The sequence below is a fragment of the Sinohyriopsis cumingii genome, chromosome 11 (assembly GCF_028554795.1).
Source record: "Sinohyriopsis cumingii isolate HCF-2022 chromosome 11, ASM2855479v2, whole genome shotgun sequence".
Lineage (NCBI taxonomy): Eukaryota > Metazoa > Mollusca > Bivalvia > Unionida > Unionidae > Sinohyriopsis > Sinohyriopsis cumingii.
Genome location: NC_142971.1, coordinates 12,746,400 through 12,760,791, shown reverse-complemented (window position 1 = coordinate 12,760,791; position 14,392 = coordinate 12,746,400). Strand labels below are relative to the sequence as shown.

General features: G+C 33.2%; 1 long non-coding RNA gene across 2 annotated transcripts in view; it reads left to right on the top strand.

Moving 5' to 3' along the window:
* The window catches only part of LOC149787620 (uncharacterized), a 37,685-nt gene extending 24,207 nt beyond the window's left edge, over window positions 1-13,478 (top strand). For both annotated transcript variants that reach the window (XR_016424372.1, XR_016424373.1), the window contains exon 3: window positions 13,310-13,478. This is a non-coding gene — a long non-coding RNA (uncharacterized LOC149787620). The remainder of the gene's footprint in view (window positions 1-13,309) is intronic.
* Window positions 13,479-14,392: the final 914 nt, after the last annotated feature.

The following is a 14,392-nucleotide window of genomic DNA, read 5'->3' as shown; positions in this document are numbered from 1 at the left end:
TATCTTTACTGTTACAAAAACTTCAGTTATTATCGTTCATGAAGAAGATTTCAGATCTCGTGCTAACAGGATTAGAACTGGATACACAACTACATTAAAGACACTAGCACAGTTGTTTAAAAAATATATCCTGGAGTATCCTAATGACGATCTAAAACATCAGATCATTGCAACGATACAATATTTAAATCAAATTGTATTAGATCTTAAATATCTTAATCAAAGCATTATTGAGATAGTAAATGCTCATGATCTTATTATAGAAGAAAAAAAAATAGTATCAAACAAGCATACATTGATCATTATAAAATAACTGAAGCTGAATTATTAAAATTTACACTACCAGGATTTGAAACCGACGAATTAAGAAAAACGCTCAAGGACCTTATCACGGAAAGTTTTTCTGAAATACTTAATGCATGGAGAAAAATAGCCCCACCAGCAACTGTTCTTAGATATAATAATGATCCACTCGGCGGTGGAAGACACGTATCTCCCGGAATCGTTAATATAACATCGACAATCGTGGTTAATCTAGTTTGTGACGTAATAGAAGGCAGTTATCAAATAGATCTTGGAAATTCAAATCAAGCTCAACAAGGATACATTTTATATACATTTACACCACAAGTTCCCCCTGGGGATTTGATCGTGCAAGTACCAACCAATCCTGTTTATTTACGCACGCATAATCAGTATTTGTCACGAATAAATTTCAAACTCAAAGATCACCTTAATCGCTTAATTGACCTACGTGGAGAAGAGCTTGTGATAAATCTATATGTGAAATCGTAGATCTTTGATCAAGAATCTTCGATTCTAAGTACCAACTAGCCCATCAAAATTGCAAAATTGATTGATTTGCATAAATAAGAATCTTCGATTCTAAGTACCAACTAACCCATCAGAATTATAAATTTGATCATTTCACATAAATAAGAATCTTCGATTCTAAGTACCAACTAACCCATCAAAATTGCAAATTTGATTGATTTGCATAAATCTAAGTACCAACTAACCCATCAAAATTGTAAAATTGATTGATTTGCATAAATCTAAGTACCAACTAACCCATCAAAATTGTAAAATTGATTGATTTGCATAAATCTAAGTACCAACTAACCCATCAAAATTGCAAAATAAATAATAATTCAGAAATAAATATAATAATTCAAAATAAATAATAATTCAGAAATAAATATAATAATTCAGAATAAATAATAATTCAGAAATAAATAATAATTCAGAAATAAACAATAATTCAGAAATAAATATAATAATTCAGAAAAAATAATAATTCAGAATAAATAATAATAATTCAGGATAAATAATAATGATTCAGAATAAATAATAAATCTAAGTACCAACTAACCCATCAAAATTGCAAAATTGATTGATTTGTATAAATCTGAGTACCAACTAACCCATCAAACTATAAATCTGAGTACCAACTAACCCATCAAAATTGCAAAATTGATTGATTTGCATAAATCTGAGTACCAACTAACCCATCAAAATTACAAATTTGATTGATTTGCATAAATCTGAGTACCAACTAACCCATCAAAATTGCAAATTTGATTGATTTGCATAAATCTAAGTACCAACTAACCCATCAAAATTGCAAAATAAATAATAATTCAGAATAAATAATAATTCAAAAATAAATAATAATTCAGAAATAAATAATAATTCAGAAAAAAAAAATCTTAAGTACCAACTAACCCATCAAAATTGCAAATTTGATTGATTTGCATAAATCTGAGTACCAACTAACCCATCAAAATTGCAAAATCGATCATTTTACATAAATCTGAGTACCAACTAACCCATCAAAATTGCAAATTTGATTGATTTGCATAAATCTAAGTACCAACTAACCCATCAAAATTGCAAAATAAATAATAATTCAGAATAAATAATGATTCAGAATAAATAATAATTCAAAAATAAATAAAAATTCAGAAATAAATAATAATTCAGAAAAAATAATAAATCTAAGTACCAACTAACCCATCAAAATTGCAAAATAAATAATAATTCAGAATAAATAATGATTCAGAATAAATAATAATTCAAAAATAAATAATAATTCAGAAATAAATAATAATTCAGAAAAAATAATAAATCTGAGTACCAACTAACCCATCAAAATTGCAAAATCGATCATTTTACATAAATCTGAGTACCAACTAACCCATCAAAATTGCAAATTTGATTGATTTGCATAAATATAAGTACCAACTAACCCATCAAAATTGCAAATTTGATTGATTTGCATAAATCTAAGTACCAACTAACCCATCAAAATTGCAAATTTGATTGATTTGCATAAATCTAAGTACCAACTAACCCATCAAATTCATAAATAAATATAATAATTCAGAAATAAATATAATAATTCAGAAATAAATATAATAATTCAGAAATAAATATAATAATTCAGAAAAAATAATAATTCAGAATAAATAATAATAATTCAGAATAAATAATAATAATTCAGAATAAATAATAAATCTAAGTACCAACTAACCCATCAAAATTGCAAAATTGATTGATTTGCATAAATCTGAGTATCAACTAACCCATCAAAATTGCAAAATTGATTGATTTGCATAAATCTGAGTACCAACTAACCCATCAAAATTGTAAAATCGATCATTTTACATAAATCTAAGTACCAACTAACCCATCAAAATTGCAAAATAAATAATAATTCAGAATAAATAATAATTCAGAATAAATAATAATTCAGAATAAATATAATCTCAGAATAAATAATAATTCAGAATAAATAATAATTCAGAATAAATATAATCTCAAAATAAATAATAATTCAGAATAAATATAATCTCAGAATAAATAATAATTCAGAATAAATAATAATTCAGAATAAATATAATCTCAGAATAAATAATAATTCAGAATGAATAATAATTCAGAATAAATATAATTTCAGAATAAATAATAATTCAGAATAAATAATAATTCAGAATAAATAATAATTCAGAATAAATACAATCTCAGAATAAATAATAATTCAGAATAAATATAATCTCAGAATAAATATAATTTCAGAATAAATATAATTTCAGAATAAATAATAATTCAGAATAAATAATAATTCAGAATAAATAATAATTCAGAATAAATATAATCTCAGAATAAATAATAATTCAGAATAAATATAATCTCAGAATAAATAATAATTCAGAATAAATATGATCTACACGTGGTCAGGCCAGTCATTTTCATTTTGGATCGTTTCACCAACTAGGTTACTCGCTAGCATAAGTTTTCTCAATAGTCTTATGCGAGTACTAATTGTTTTCTTTTCCTCGTACTCGTGGGATAACAACGATCTAATTTTTTCTACTGCGGCAGAGAGAGGAATGAATTCCTTCACCTGATTATCTTCTACGGTAGCTAGCGACTGAAACATTGCCGATTGAATCCGTTTCATGAGCTTGTATTCAGATGATAGTGTGTGTATTCCCTGGTTTTTACGTTCTTGTAAAATCTCAAAATCAGAAATTATTTTTTCAGGATTTAGTTCATTAGATATATTAACTCCGTTTTCCTCTAGTATTTTGATAGCAACAATTACATCATTGATATTTTCATGGTTCATTATTTAGTATATAAATCTTTAAAATAAAAAAAAATTATCCCAGAACCCCTATCGAGTCTTTAGCGAGTTCGTCGGGATGTTTCAAGGATGAAGAGCTCATATCGAGTGTATTAGCGAGCTCAGATTATGAATGAAGAGCCCCTATCGAGTATATTAGCGAGCTCAGACGGTATAAACATATAACTTAATTAAGGAAATGAATATATAATGAAATGGATATGAACCTCTATTCGAGTCTTTTAGCAGGTTCAATGAATGAAATGAAATGAATGAATGAAGAGGCCATTTTCTCCGCTGAGAACCCACCAAATAATCAACCCGTGGGTGGTACAAAACATGTATCAACCACCAGCGGTGCCCCAATTAATTATAAAAATCGCTAATATGCGTAACCACCCGACCAATTGTCAGTCATGGGATTCGATCCTGGACCGCGAGCGTCACAGTCCAATACCATACTGACTGAGCTATCGAACCTTGTTACGAACATATGTTTCGGAAGTTAATATATAGCTAAGGAACCAATACAATTCTGAGTTCAAGAAATACGTTTTCACCAAACAAGTTATTTATAAAAGCTGGATTATTTACTATACCACGCCATCTAACTGTTAGATGTTTTCATCCTTCCTGTGACTCAGTCCTCTCTATAACTGTTCAGTGGAGAAATATATTTACGAGATTTCCCACTCGTAAATCTGTATCGTGGTCATTGCTAATATTACTCGAACCACACACACGTACATAATTTCTGCACTGAACAAGGAAAATGCAACTGATTTTTAATACATGTATTTCTGTAATCGAGTAAATGCACGCAGGATCCTTGTACTGTTAACCCCGCGATCGATACAGACTAGACCCTGGATTCTGCACTCAGTAAGCTGGCATATAAATGTCGTTATGCTCTGTTGTTCTAAATATTTCACGAATAGAACAGAAAAATACACGAACTACATATTTTTGTAAGTTAGAAACCGAAATAATTATGACCATAAAATTACCTCCCTTCATGAGTCAAAAAATAAGTAGTGTATGGGGGAAATACTATGACATAAATTTAAAAAATTAATTCGAGGTGGTGATGATAGTTAACAATACTGAAAGGTGATTTTCTGTTTATATTTTTTCGATAAAGCGGTTTTATATATATTTTCCGCTACTTTTTGTACTGAATGCGGGTTAATATCAAAATATTTCGCAGCAGCACACATCGAACGAAATATAATTACTTCGCCAGTTTCTGTGTTTGTGGAATTTACCGTCCTTCTAGAAACTGTCTTACATATTCCTGTATTACCACGTGCACAGTTCACGCTGTGAGAGATAGCTTGTAAATTGGATAAATTATTGTTTTGAGTGTTCCCGTCAATATGATCAATAACAAGACGGTCATTGATCACTCCGAAGAAACATTCATACGTAAATCTATGACATAAATAATGTTTCTTTTCTCCCTCGCATGTGAACATTAGATAACCAGTATTATTAATAAAACCAACTGGTCTCTTCAACCTGCAATTTCTGATGACACCATTAATATTTGATTCATAGTTTGTTATGACAGGATGTGGGATAAATATATTTTGCTCCATTATAATAATATTATTTGTTTAAATCATTGTTTGTGTGAAATCTTGATATATAATCCTCCACGGATTTTATAGCATTTTCACTATTATTATTTTTTTTGTCATAATATCTTTTAAGCTCTCTGTATCGTTTACCACCGCACTTTCCGCATAATTCTGTTTTGCCTCGCACTCCAACACCACACTGCAGACATGGTATTGGTCCTAGACTCCCCCGCCGTATGCCCTGTAAGTGCATCCAACAAAATTCACCTCTACAGGATTTATTGCATCGATTTACTGAACCCACCATGAGCCATTTGCATTGAGACATTGTATACATATATTCTTTATTTAAATATTTGTTTGATATATATGAACGAATTCGATAGATTATCCCGAATAAAACCCTCAGGTGGAAATAGATTTAATCTTGACAGAATAGCCTCTGACTTACCGATGAAATATTTGGTTGATCCGAAAAACAGAGGTTTGATTAATAAAATTCATGACGCCAAGAAAGAATTTCACACAGATGGTGCATCTCATGTCTGGTCAACGTTCAAGATTATACGCAACAAAAATATCGTTAACGCTATGATGAACGACAAACGAGCAGCAACTATCATTAACTTCCTCTTTGATAATCGCAAGTATCTTTTCAGAATAAAATTCATCGTGTTGACAGAAACAGATGATTGGATTATCCGTGACAAATATGATCCTGTCCACGGCAATAAAAAAACTGTCGTACTAAGTAGAAATTCCAAACCAGGTCTATTGACTGGCATTGACAAACCGTATTATGAACGAGCATATCCCGTGACCGCGGTTATTTATGGAATCTATGTGTTAAATGAAAAACCCAGCGTTGATAAACTATCACCGATGAAACTTTCAAAAATAAATTGTGTGGCTGAACGAGTAACAGAACATTTTACAAACGCGGCCCGTGGAAACGGTCTAACGGATAAAAGACGTAAAATAATAAACACGTGGGGAGATATGGTTAAAGATACAGGTGCGTCTATCAAAGATGTCGCTGGGTTAGGAAAAATATTAAAATTTCCAATAACCGTAGCGACGATAACAGGGGAGATTTTGTATGAATCAAAATATAAATCAAAAGGAGCCTCAATTACAATTATTGATCATAACGCACACGCGTGGACTAACGCAGTAACAGTGTTTCCACGAAATCGAACTGTTAAATGTTATTCCGGAGGTATGTTTGATTTTATTAACGAAATAAGTAAAAACGATCCTGTGTCAGTATGGTTATTTCAGAGTTCTAACGACGAATCAGATATGAAATTTGATCAGTTTGTGAGACCAAATGGCGTTATTTATCGAACAGATCTTCTTCACGAGAAAATGAAAAATCTTGCACTGCAATATACTGATGACGCTGACGAATTATTGAGTAGCTGTTTTACTATTCCGTCAGTTGCGGCTCATTTTGCTAGAGAGAAAAATTCGTGGAAACCAACTCGGTTTGATTTTCTCAATGACATAGTATCTAGTTGTGTCGAATATGGACACGGCGGATTGTGGAATACTAAATACGATCACAGAGATGTTATTTCAGTTGATATGGTTGCGTGTTATCCCGGAAGTTTTCTTGGATACGGAGATTGTTCTGTGTATTTTGAGCGATTCGGTCATCCGACGCATGAAATGACGCGAGTATCGATAAATGGACCATTACCGGATTTTGACCTAACTGGATTCGCTCGTATCGAGTCATTCGAAATGTCTAAAGGACTTCATCCAATTTGTTATGTTTGGTTTGGAAAACATTTTTCAGAAAAAATGTGGACACCAATAGTACTATTGCGGTATATGCTTGATTATACGATATTAACACGGTTGATTGTAAGTGAAGCAATTATATCATATCGAAAACAAACCGAGGTTTGGTTACCACATTCTGACGAAACCGATTCGAAGGATCTTGGTAGAAAAATAATTGGCAAGTTTACACAAGGATCAGCATATGATCACAGACGACATTGTGCAAGATTGATCATGGATGATACTGAGTTAGATTTTATAATCGTTGATACAACGAACAAGAACACGTTTATAAGTCGAGAAACAGTTTTCTTGTCAAATGGAAATAAATTAGGTACAATTGTGAGCTACATGGACGGTGAGTCACCTCAGTATACTCATTTAAGATCATCGATGCTCGCGTATGTTTCAATAAATCTATTATCGATGATAAATAAGGTTTCTGCGCATGCCGTCAGAGTTGCTACTGATTCGTTTTATATAAATAAAAAACATTCAATACTGTTAGAAGGATTAAACACATCGTGGGGTTCGTGGAGAATAAAGAATGAATATATGCTCGACTATTCCGAATCCGCTGATGTTGCGGTTAAAGATATTTACTGTAAAAAATGTCAAACGTTGACAACTTCGTTGTTACCATCGGTATACGATCCAATAACCAGACACAAAACAGTTTATCTAAACGGACCTGGGGTTCTGGTAAAACCACTCGAGCTATCGAACTCTTTCAGAATTCAGATATGATTGTACTAACACCTACACATAGACTAGCGAGAGAGATGAAACAACGCGGTGTTAATTCCTGTACTTATCACAGCTTTTTTCGATGGAAGGGTGATGCATGGACATCTTTAAGGATGGGAGAGAAATACATTCCAAGGATCATAATATGGGATGAGATATGCACTGTACCGCTAGAAACATTAAAAACATTTCTTGATTGGTTGTTAACAAGAAATACTGCCGTGATAATGTGCGGCGATCATGGTCAACCACCACCCGTAGCTGGACCATCTCCACATGATTGGCTGAAAAATTTCGTTGACCACGCTGAAGAAGTATCTGATGATCATAGAGCACTTGATGCAGCGTTGAAGGAATTTAAAAAATTAATCAGACTACAACCGAATAAAATTCAGTGTGAAATAATGCGTGAAATAATTTCAGAAACACCCATGAAAGACTTTCTGCAAACGTGGCGACCAAACGATTTGATAGTTGCAAGCAGAAAGATAGTTCGTGATAAACTTCAACGGGAATTGTTTCAGTTACAACGAGAAAAGTTTCCAACGTTGTCAGTTCCGTTATGTTATCGACCAGCAGATACGCGACGGCAAAATATCGACGTTGATATACCAGGAGAGTCAAGAGGAAAACAGAATCTTGTATTGAATGATATTGTTGCAGTTGATGTTGATGTTGTTGAAGATGCTCTACGTGCTGATAAATCCCCGTGGACGCTTGGATACGCGATGACGATTCATTCATCTCAGGGATTAACTATTACTGATACAGTTGTTTGGATCGTTGATGATCACATCGAATGGTCGAACTTGGTTTATCTCGCAGTGTCTCGAGTTAGAAAAATATCTCAATTGAGACGAATCGTCATGGACTCGTCAGTGATTAGTGATGATATTGACGAATGTCAAAGCGATATAATAAGAAAAAAATTATCTGGTTATGAACAGTGCGATAAAAAAAATAAACGCAATTTTGATCTTGATGTTGATTTTATTAATGCGCTGAAACAACAACAGAATAATCATTGCGCAAGTTGTAATTGTATAATGCTATGGCGGTATCTGAAAAATGATCCAAGACAATTTACCGTAGATAGAAAAAATAACAATCTTGGTCATACACGAGAAAATATAATGTTGACCTGTCTTGAATGTAATCGACGTAGAGGCGCTAGTGCTAGTTAAGTGATCGCGGTGGTAGTTGTGTATCCGGGATTATTTGTAGTTGTTCACGTGTAAATCCACGTTGAGGAGCAGCTGAATCTAATCTGTAGATTGCAGGTCTACCTGAGGATCTTGTCACGGTGGATATTTTGTGTGTGGTAACACTCCAAATAGGATCAGTCGCTCTCGCTTTACCACCTTCAAGTTCACCAGGCTCATATAAATACCTGACTGTGACATCACCCAATATTTTCTGTTTTTCAACATCTTTTCGTTGTGTTGGTATATTTTTTTTCGTAATTGCGCTAGTGGGTTTCATGTTGGTCGTTCTAGTAATCTCATCATTTAATGCAGCTATCACGTTTGGTAATCTTGCCACCCATTCACGAGATCTCGTATCCTGAATAAATTCCTTCGCGTACTGATATCCAAATAACCGCTCGGCAAGTGTTCGATTAAATCGCTCAACAATTGCCTGATCACGATGAATTGCAGTATGTCCTCGTTGTATTTTGGTATTATGTTGTTTCATTAACGATGATACTGGACCAAGAAATTCCTTGCCAGGATCAACCTGTAGTAGCTGTGGCCATCGTAGACCACCTTGTGATCCACCACCTCGTTGATAAATTCGTTTAAACGCGTCGGCTACCTCAGTTGCTGTTTTAGTCGTTAACGGTTCTGCATCTTTATATCTACTTGCAACATCAACAACAGTTAGCGCGTATTTGTACGTTTTTCTACGTACAGTATCATGTGGTAAAAACAGAATATCAGCTTGATGAACCTCATTAGGAACACTGACACTAAACTGAGCAAATTGAATTTGCTTAGGACGTGGTAGATAAATTTGCCATATTGCCTGCCTGGACAACCACGCTTTAGCAGTAGAATGTTTAACCGCTGCTGCATCAGCGAGTTTACTAATTGCTGCTTTACCCTTCCAGTATCCGATTGGTGAATAATAAATCGATTCCATTTATATATTACCAGCCCCTAGCGCTAATTTACCTTTCATCGCGGATCTTACTAACCAATTAGCTAATGACTCTCTAATATTTTTATTTTTTATGGAATTTAATGCATGAATTAATTTCACATCTGCAATATGTCTATCTTGTAGATTTTGACTTTTATAAGCTACATCATGAACATGACAAGCACGATCAATAGCGTTTACTGGTTCCTCGCCTGGTTTTGGTTGATCCTGATTATCAAGCCTGATATCGAGTCGAGTACCAGGACCGCAATAATTATATCCTGGTAGATGTTTTTCTCCGCTGTATTTAGCCCATGGAGCACCTGGAAACTTTGACATCAAATTTGCAATATCACCACCGCGCCTATTAGGTAAAAACGAAAATTTCTTTCTACCGCATATAGAACATTTTCCAACGTATGCTATTTTTTTATTTTTTTGTTATAACCGTAGCTAAATCAGTAGTTGGAGTTTTAACTTTACAGCGTAAGCAATATAAATTCATATATATTTTATACAACATGGATATAATTGATTTCTCAGCGACAAGAAAACAAGAACCTGTCAAGCACCATCCTGCGTTACCAAATTCCATCAGAATGATAATAATATTACCATCTGGAAGTGGAAAGACACAGTTGTTACTTAATCTTATAATGAGATGGTTAAAATGGGATAAATTATATTTGGTAGCCCGGTCAGTTGATGATCAGCGATGTTATAATGTACTTAAGGATTTTAATGAAAACGCTAACGACGTTATCGAGTTTATAACCGATATTGATGAAGCACCATCAGTTGATTCCATAGACGGACTTATTAATAATTTAGTTGTATATGACGATGTGATGCTGGACAAACAATCAAACCCAGCCAGGATTTTTTCTCGAGGTAGACATAAAAATACCGACATTATTTATGTTACTCAACGATACACACAGATACCAAAAGTGATCAGAGATAACTGTAATATTTTAGTTGTGTTTAATGGCGTAGACACACATACGTTGCGAAATATTCATCAAACCTGGTGCAGCGGTGACATGGATATAATTAAATTCAGAAATTTCTTTTCACAGGCGCAAGCTACTCCGCATGGGTTTATAACAATAAATTTACACGATCCTAGAACAAGATATCGTATTGGACTTGATAAAATATTTGGATAAATTAATAGCAGCAGAGGGGGTGATGACCTCAGCGAAGGCGTAATTGCGTAAACAGCATGCATAATAAACTAGAAAAAATCACCAAGGACAATGGAGTAATATTAATTAGAAAAATTCCAGAGATTTTTCTCAGTAAAGTGTCGACGCTTTTTTAAAATCTGTCGACGCTTTTTATTTTTCAATCGTTCGTAGGAGGGTTTATTTTCGACGTTTCGACGCCTTTCAGGCAAAGGTCTGTTCACCCCCTCTGCTGCTCACGCACTTCACGCGATAATAATAATAATAATAATAATAATATCCATTTATTCCCTTCTATTGTCCACCCCAATCTAACCAGCAACTTCTTTCCATTATGACCTGCTACACTGTTAATAGCTAAAACTGAGTTGATGGTTGTGTTTTTGAACTAAAGTTTGTTACATGGTTTTCTTTTTTGCTTACTGCATTGCACACAGTAACTTGTAGTGAAAACTCTATTATACTCAATTAAATGACCAAAATCCTCCCCGTTCTCTACAATTTTGCTGCTTTTATTTAAACGGCGATGAAAATGTTTTCGGCATTTGTGTAAATAATGTTAACTATATTAATTAGACAAAAGTGAGCAGTAAATAGAGCTGGATTTTAGATAGAAATAGAGAAAAACTCAATTTGTGCTGACACTGTCGGAAAGAAACAGGAATTGAACATATCGTTGCAGATGTAACATACAAAGAGATTACTGGTTGCTATTTAGCCGACGAAGAGATCGAAACCAAGAAGGCATATGAAATCTTTATCGATGATAGTGACATAAAAAAACGAATTGAACATGGAAATGTCCATGAGAAGTCTTGAATTGGGTGTTAGAAGGGATGAATTAAAAGAGGAAATCAGTAGCAACAAAACTGATTTTTAGTAGAAACTTAACAAGCGCACCCCCATACATATATGTGTGTGTGTGTGTGTGTGTGTGTGTGTGTGTGTGTGTGTATACTCTAGTCCAACAAACCTATCCGACCTCACCCATGTGTACACACCAGCAAGATACTTGCACTTCTCTTCTGATAATCGTATACTCATTATTCCCACTACGAAAACAGTCATATGGACAGCGTTCTTTTGCATACCAGGGCCCAACAACGTGGAATGAATTGCCCACTGAACTTAGACACAAAGACACCGTGATCCCATTCAAGAGTGCTCTCAAAACTCACTTATTTCAACTGCAAGAACACACTTAAAGACCTAATAATGTTTCCTACCTTAAATATTCTCAGCATGTTTTTTCAATGTTTTTTAATTTCATGGTGTTTGCTTTTGTAATCATATTATTATATATGTTTTTTTATCTTACAGGTGTTGTCTAATCTTGTAAAGCGCTTAGAGCTTCTAAAGATTAGGCGTTATACAAAGTCCTCATTATTATTATTATTATTATTATATTTTTTTCTTCATATATATATAACCGTACGATTTTGGAAATGTACCAGCGTAAAGTACCATGATAGTATTAATTTAAGTGTGAATTTTAAGAGATACTAACAACGGAAGAAGCGTCTTTTATATAATTAGCCACATTGTATGGCCTCCATCTGATGAGGTCTCACTCCGGCGATGAATATGTTTTTACATAGCTGGGGATCGGAGAGGTATTGGGTGCGAACTGCAAAATGGGGTCAAAGCTTTATTATCCAGTATAAGCAATCACACATGGCTCATAAATGTTTTAGATTTACACTTTAGAATTACACACGAATCATACATTTATTGTGCTTTATCCAAAGATTACCAGCTTTATGCGATTCTAAAATCTTTTTGTTTTGAGCTTGATGCAAATGAAGTAAAGTCAGAGACAAAATATAATAAAATATAACAAGAATGAAGTATTGCTAAATAATACCTAAATCATTTTGTCGTATGGACAATTTATTAAATGTTGGGTCTTAAATACCGAAACATATTTTGTGTCTTCTTAGATAAATCATTACTAAATCAATTACTGTTCAGCATGATGTTGGTAACAGGTAATTTTAATAATAATTCAAACCACCGTTACAAAACATAATTCACAGTAAATTTAAACAATTACAATACATACAATTCATAGTAAATTCAAACAATTCGTAAATATAATTCATATTTAATATCATAGAATAAAAGAATAAAGAAGAATACGGCAAGTGGCGAGAGAAAAGTAAATTACTTTCCATCATGTTCTTAAAACATAGTTAAATGAATTAAGATCAAATTAAAATTTTAGACAATAATTACAGGTTGTTCTTACCTGCAAGAGGATGTCGAGGAGGTTGAGGAGGTCAGAGTCTAGCAGTATAATGCTTAGTCCAGCTTACTGAGATGAATCTTTATTGCAGTTCTGAGCGCACATCTGTGTCCGTAAAGGACAAATTTTGTTACATACGCCTTTAGTTCTCATAGCTGGGCCCCGTTCAGTAAACATCAAAACACCTTACTCCCGTCCTTTTTTTGACCTTTCGCTCGTTCGTTTACAATAATAGCCTACACATGATGGGAATGCATGTTCAGTTTTCTGATAATGATATATGTTATTAGCCACGTATTGTGTGAATATAATTGATGATACGTGCGGTTTGAAATGTCGTTTACTTAGCGTGATATAACAGCTGGGAGACCTAATATTTTTCTAATGTGAAACACTGTAGTATTTTTGAGAATAAAATTCAGTTTATATTTTTTGATAATAAAAATGTACGTTAGGGCAATATAAAATGCATTTTATAAAGAAATACCCATTGAAAAATTCAATCGTAGCACTAATAACAAACACGCTAAATACTGGCTTTGTTAGACGTTTATAAATTTGACGCCGCACATTAGTGAACAGGTATGAACTTAATTATATTCCATCAGTCTTGCTGAATGTAAAATACATGTCACAGGCAATAGATTTAGTACAGCAATATGTATTTCAAAGCAAACAACAACAAAATGAATATATAAATTTTTTAATGACAGGTAGATAGCCAACACGCTCCTTACTCATAAGACAAATAAACTATGATATCTTTACAGTGTAAAACTTACCTTGTACTAACTTGAAGAGAGCAATGTTAATTTGTTGGAACACAGAGGACCTATTTATAAAAGATGTAACAGAAAATATAAAAACGTTTTAGGAAATAAATGATTACTGTGAAATGATTATTATGGTACAAGAGACAAGAATCCAGAAAGTGGAGTTAGCAGTTATATGTTGTTATTCGTCCAGCTGAAGATGAAATAGCACGAGTAAAAATGAAAGATATTGCCATATTCTATGGAGGTGATGATCATTTTATATTGAAATATACATCAATCTTAATGGCACATACATATTC